A 7,062-nucleotide genomic window follows, 5' to 3' on the forward strand; every position below is an offset into this window, starting at 1 on the left:
AGTGAGAGGAGCAGAGAGAGAAAAGAAGAGGGGGAGAGAGAACCAAAGGTTAACACGGTGACATTTGTGTCACTCTGCCTTATCACACAAGTCATTCCACTCCACGTCACACCCTGACTGTCGTCCTGCTGTCGCCTTCGTCCTTCACATTTTCACTTCAACTCTTCTCCTCCTCCTCCTCTTCCTCTCAATGATCTGACCCTCTCACCTTTCTCCTCACCCACTGTCCTCATTACATCTCTCTTCTGTTCCCGCATCCAATTGTACTCTCTCTTTGTCTCTCTCTGTCTCTTTCTCTCTCTCTGTGTCTCTCTCTCTGTCTGTCTCTCTCTCTCTGTCTCCAGCCAATCATTCCTGTCGGTTTCTTCTTCTTTAAAGTAGCTAGCTGTCCATCACACACAGCCTGTGTTTGAGCGAGCGAGCACAGTGATGGGCAGAGAGAGGGAGAGAGGCCACTAACTGGTGGATGTGCCCGGGGCAGGTGCAGGACTGCAGTCCAGGACATTATTACTGGTCAGGTCCCTGTTCTGATGTACCAGAGGAACGTCACTTTAAATCCAACTTGAAGTCTGTGTTTATCTGAGGTAGAAGTGGAAGAAAGTCTCTCCTGATCCTGATACTTGTTTGAGGCGCCCCCCCCCCCCCCAGATATCATCATAGTATATAGTACCACACTATATCACAATGTACCCCTGTATCGTGATGCGTATGGTGTTGTGAGAGTCCTACACAGTCTGAGGAGAAGGTGATCGGATCTCACGTCTAATGTTGTTGGAGTAAAGAGTTGTATTTAAACTCTGTGACCTCTGACCTCCAGCTGTTGTTTTGATTACTGAGAGAATGAAGAAGGACAAGATAATAAAGTGAAGAGACACCTGACAGCACAGACAGAAGAATCTGTGGATAAATGGAAGGTTCACTTTGTAACTGCAGCTACATTACTGTGATTAAGGTGACGCAGTCCACAAGACAGGCCTTTTTATTTATGCTGGACGGCGTCCAAATGACCAGGGCTGTAAGATGTAGTTCAAAGTCAGTTTTTTGAAGGAGCAGGATTTACTTGGCTTTAGAGTGGATTTAAGAAACACACAATCCAAGGATTACAGTTTATGGTTTTAATTTTGTTGGCACACATGGCCTCGTAAATTCCTTATTTATTTCTCTGCTGTTTCAAAAACACTTGGCAACTTGCTTTTAGTTTTACTGCAAATAATTCAGTGTCTGCATTCAAAGACTGAGCAGCGTGGTTAGAAATGTTCCAAAGCAGCAGCAGAATAAAGATCCACAACAACAACGACAACAACAACAACATCCTGATGAACTGCTTCATCTTCTCACTGTTGTGCACAGTCTGACGTCTCCAACACTCACTCACTAAAAACCATCAAACAACAGGTTTGTCTTACAGTTGAGACTAGATGTGATTGGTATGATGCTGACAGTCTGACACACACACACATCTATATATATACACACACACACATTCATATGGCGTGTCCTCAAATAGAAAGTCTGAATGTAAAAATGGCAGAGCCACGACAGTCTTCTTACCTCTGTTACTATGCAACAGTTAGTACCTGTTGAACACAGGACTCATTATTTGTCTAAACCAAAAGGCTCGGCTGGTTTGGAGGAAAATGTCACCAGAAACCAGAACCAGTTGAGTGTGGTGTGATGTTCCATCCAGCCTATCAGCTTCAATCAATACAGCCGTGTGGATGGACACGACCTTCCTCTGACACCCACACTCTCCTGGGACCATTTAGGATGAGACCCAGTGTGTGGGCTGCTCTACTAGTTAACTAGTAGCCAGGCTAATTAGTAGCAGGTGTGAAACAGACACAGGTGGGCGTGAACTGTGATGGTGAAGTCCATGATGTAGGAGAACAGATGTCAAACATGTGTCACAGATGATTTGAGGTGGAGATCAGAGTTTGACCAACACGACCACCGCAGCCACCGCAGTGACCACAACTTCAAACTGTCTTTCATCCACTCCACCGTCAGACCAGAGTCAAACGTCAAAGAGAGGAGCAGGATGGAGGATGGAGGTGAGGAGGGGGGAGGGGGGGAGGGGTGACACAGCCACACAGAGGAAGAGGGAGTTGGGGGAGAGGGGAGAGGGGAGAGAAGCAACAAATGGAAGTGAGCCCGTTTGGATTTTATCAGAGTCCGTCAAACTGGACAGGCCTCTTTATGTCATGGGGGAGTCGCCAGGGACAAAGCCTGGATGGGGGAGGACAGAAAGAGACAGAATGGGAAACAGGTGGAGGGGTAGAGCGAGTAAGAGGTGGATGACGGGGTGAGTGGGTGACAGGCAGGAAGGGAAGAACCCGTCGACGGCGTCAACGCTCTTGTCACTGCAGATACGGGCTGATGTGTCTATAGCACCAAATATGGCAACGACGCGTAGACGTAAGAAAAGAGGACAAGACAAAGAAGATGCTGTGGAGAGGACAACAGGGAGGTAGAGAGGGAAGGACACTCACCCGTTTCAGAGGGCTGTCCACAGGCGAGCACAATCCCTGCTCTGTGATCCCATCCTGGGGAAAAGCGCAGCGAGATCCTGGAGCTCCCTCCACTGAATACCAATGGGGCTGGAGGTATCAGCGCTCGCTCGCTCGCTCTCTCTCTCTCTCTCTCTCTCTCTATCAACACACAGTCAAATACACACACACACACACACAGACAGGCAGTGTGAAGAACACACTCAGTCTGGTTGTAGTTGTTTAGATGGAGAATAAAAAGCTCTGTCCCACAGACCAAGTATGAAATCACAACAGGAGAGACACTGCAGCAGCAATGCCCTGGCAACCTCTCTCTCTCTCTCTCTCTCTCCCTCTCTCTCTCTCTCTCGTGCTCGCTCCCTCTCTCTCATTTTCTCCCTCTCCCAACGCAAGGATCAGAGGATGTGCAAAAGGCAGAGACATTTTTCACACACACACACACACACACACACATACATACACATTCCTGTTTACTCACTGGGATGGATCCAGTCCCAGTCCCAGTCCCAGTCCCAGTCCCAGTCCCAGTCCGCCCGGCTCCTCACGGCGTTTCTTTTCCTCTCCCTCCCCGTGGGCTCCTCTCTGAGAACAGCAGCATCTGATGCAGAGATAAAAGAGACATGAAGGCACCGCTCGTCCACACCCCCTCGCCCCCGACCCTCTCCTCAGACGCTCTAAACCCCCGGTTTCCCTGTATCCATTTGTGGACTCCGGTCCAAACCAAACACCTGCTGGTGGACTGTGACTCCACGACACGCGACAAACGGCGTCCACTGACTCCCCCTCCCCTCTGTGTCTCTGCCCAGCTCAATACTATGGACCTACCTCCTCCAATCTAATCACATCTCTCTCTCTCTCACAGAGTCTAAGTCTCTCTCTCTCGCACTGCATGCTGGGAGTGGTGGTGGTGTGTGTGTGTGTGTGTGTGTGTGGTGTCAGAGGGTGTGGAACAGAGTTGTTGAATGAATTTAAAAGTAGATTTTTCATCATTTTCTTCCAATTTGTCTTGGTCTGTAACATGAAGCAGGTCGTTTCATTACTTTTGGTAAAAACTAATTAATAGCAGTTGTGTGTGTGTGTGTGTGGGGGGAGGTTAGAGGGGGAGACAGAGAGAGGGAGAGAGGGGGAGGGTGATGTGTGTGTTTACTCCTGACCAGATTAAACGACCACCTGACATGACCACCAGCGCCGGGTGACACACATCACCATCCTCACACACACACACACACACACGGTGTGTGTATATATATATATATATATATATAGACCAATAGACCAGTTCACAGTGGGTCACATGACTCCTGTGGTATTACCAGAAAAGAACAGCTTCAGCTCAAATCCACATGGTACCGTGGACCTGGTATCTACCAGGAACCAGAGTTTTTGTACTTCACTGTCACAGCGCTGGTGTTTGGTTCCTGCTCCACGGCTTCACGGCAGATGTTGTAATAAACTGTTGGTGGTTTAAATGAGTCTGCTGCTAGAACCTGTTTGGATATTCTAAAAAAAATTTAACAGACTCAAAGAAAACAACTGACTTTCTACAGAAAAGAATCTTCACAAAGCCTCAAAGATGCCGTACTCCATACTCCAACCAGAGTACTACTGAATACTGGGCAAAAACACTTCAAGATACTCCAACCAGAGTACTACTGAATACTGGGCAAAGACACTTCAAGGATAAGTGATTCAGACATGGAAACAATCGACGACAGCAACTTTCTACAATCTGAAGATAGAATTCATAATTGATTGCACTTAAAAAAAAGATGGAGATTTCAGATGTCAATTAAAGAAAATGTCATGAAGAGAGATTACACGACCTGTCCTGTACGACACTGGGGGTACGACACTAGGGGTACGACACTGGGGTACGACACTAGGGGTACGACACTGGGGTACGACACTAGGGGTACGACACTGGGGGTACGACCCTGGGGGTACGACACTAGGGGTACGACACTGGGGGTACGACACTGGGGTACGACACTGGGGGTACAACACTAGGGGTGCTGCTGTTCCATCGTTTTTACATTGTACATCATGACTTGCTAACAATATAATCTCTGACTGTAATCACGTTTTAAACAGTGGCTATTAATTATCATCATCAAACTATAGATACTCAGTCTCTCTCTCTCTCTCTCTCTCTCTCTTCTGACATGTTTGTGAATCTTAAGTTACTATAATCAGACAATATTTGGAATTATATAGAAACATTAACTCAATTATGACACTAATTAAACTATTAGGTTGTTTTTAACATTTTTAATTAATTTTATGACATTCAACAAAATGATAAAATATTTTATAATATAAAATAATAATTGAAATTGTAGTTTTATATAATCTTGTTTATTTTTGCAACAACTAGGTTTTTAAGGCCACATTGGGTAGAAAAGTATAATGAATTAAGGTTTAAGAATCCACAAGGTCGTAATATCACGGACACGGAGAAACTAAAGAAACTTACAGTAAAGTTATTCTCTATCGTCCATGAACTGTTCTGTTACACAGCGTCTATTATTCACCAAATATCTCGATGTTTTGCGTTTGTCCGTTTTTCAACTGTAACATAAAAGTATTTCACCTTTAAACCTCATAAACCTTATACTCTTGTTTACTCAGTACTTGTGCCTCGTAAAAGCTCTCGTTTATCTGCGGCAGAAGTCTAATAAATACACGACATGTTATTTACCGTCGACGGTCTTACCTTGTTATGGAAATGAGACGGTTCCACCGACGGTTCGTCACGGTCATCTCCGTGGTTTCCTGTTAAAAGTACTCCGTATTTTCGTTTAGTTTCAAAAGTATTTCTATCTTCGCGGACACTTTAACTTCGTTTTACTTCGTTTTACTTCGTTATTAACATCATTTTAAAATGACGAAACACTTTGTTTCCTAGCAAACTTAGCTAGTTGCTATTGTCACAGAGTTTGCCGCCGCGGTTGCACGTGACTCTGACGTCGCCGAAAAGAACGGCACAACAACCACTTCTCAGGCTCACATCCGCCCCTTTCGGTGAGACACGGTACTGTTTCTCTAACCACCCATCTTTCCTGTGTGGTTTTAGGTCCTGAGGATGACAAGATACAGGAGTGTTTTCCATACTTCTACTGCTGTTTTCTTCAAGATTCAACAGTTCAAGATTCTTATTGACAAACCACCATCAAATACCTGGGGATAATAATCAATAAAAAAACATCAGTATATAGATAGAAAAAGAATAAATGTAAAATACAATGAACCTTAATGTAAAAATGTAAAATTAAAACAAGTTAGTTCAAAAGAAAAATCAAACTGCGGGTGGAGCTTTGTGGCGCGGCTGTCTAGAAGAGAGGGAGGAGGGGGGGCCGGGGGGGGGGGGGGGGGGGGGAGGGGGAGGGGGGGGGGTGGGGGGAAAAATACAAACGTGTTCCCAGAAAATTTCCAGGTCGTATGGAAACACGTGAACATGTGGTCGTTGGGAATGTGGCAGAAACCAGTTCCTGGAGGATGAAGATTTCTTTGGTCTTTGTTCCAACACCAAGTGTCACGAGTCGTGGTCCGTGTCCATGTACCAATAATTGAAGTTGCTGAACCAAAGCGTGCACCTTGGAGAAACACACATGCACATACTGTGGACCGGCGTGGACCACGGTGGGAACACAGCGGGTCAGCAGAGCAGCCTGACAGATCATACGGAGGAGCTCTGAGTGGAGCTGACGTCGGCCTCACTCTTCATAACCTTCACTCAGCGCCAGTGAAGTGCAGTTTCCACAGGAAGCCATCGCAGCAGACGACAGGAGGCCACGCTCCCGTGTCTTTTAGTCATTTCACTTCCACTTCCTGATCCGGTCTAAGGAGAGCGGCCCGGTGACCTCAGCCCACCTCTGCTCCTCCTCAGATCCTTCAGTCCAAGTAGCCTTTTCAATATAGATCTCCCTCTTAACCCTGCAGCCCTAATGCTGCTTTAGCATTTCTGTCCTCCAGGGCTATTAAAGTCAGCGCAGTGAGTTGAATCATTGATTTTGTCACTTCCTGTACGGTGGCTCTTTAACCGCCTGTGACAGCACAGGAACTCCAGAACCTTCCTCAGAAACACGTCGCTCTGTGGTCTCCTTTATTACTGTTCTATTTGATTCTCCTGTGCCAGTACTGAAGCAGGGGGTGTTAAACATATGGCTCCCGTGTTGAGATCTGTCTCCCACGTGGTGTAATCTGAAGTTTAAAATAAAAGGAATATTAATTATATTTTTATACATTCTGAAGTTTTAAGTTATTGTTTTAATATTTTTTATCTTTTTTTTAATTTCCAGAAACATGAACTCAGAACGAAAGTGCACAACATGATGCAGTGCCCCCCCCCCCTGGGGTGGGTGTCAAATCCCCTCCCCCGTCCAAACACAAACGCAGCTTCATCATGTTTTCACTTTACATCTCAGAAAATAATGAACGTCTTTGTCCTGTGGGTGGACAGCGGTGGAACATCTATTACTCACGCTGGAGCCGGCGCCACTGCAGCCGTGTCACGCCAGCTTCCTCCACGACACTTCTGTGTGTGTGTGTGTGTGGC

The sequence above is a fragment of the Cynoglossus semilaevis genome, chromosome 13, assembly GCF_000523025.1.
Source record: "Cynoglossus semilaevis isolate Cse_v1.0 chromosome 13, Cse_v1.0, whole genome shotgun sequence".
Taxonomy (NCBI): domain Eukaryota; kingdom Metazoa; phylum Chordata; class Actinopteri; order Pleuronectiformes; family Cynoglossidae; genus Cynoglossus; species Cynoglossus semilaevis.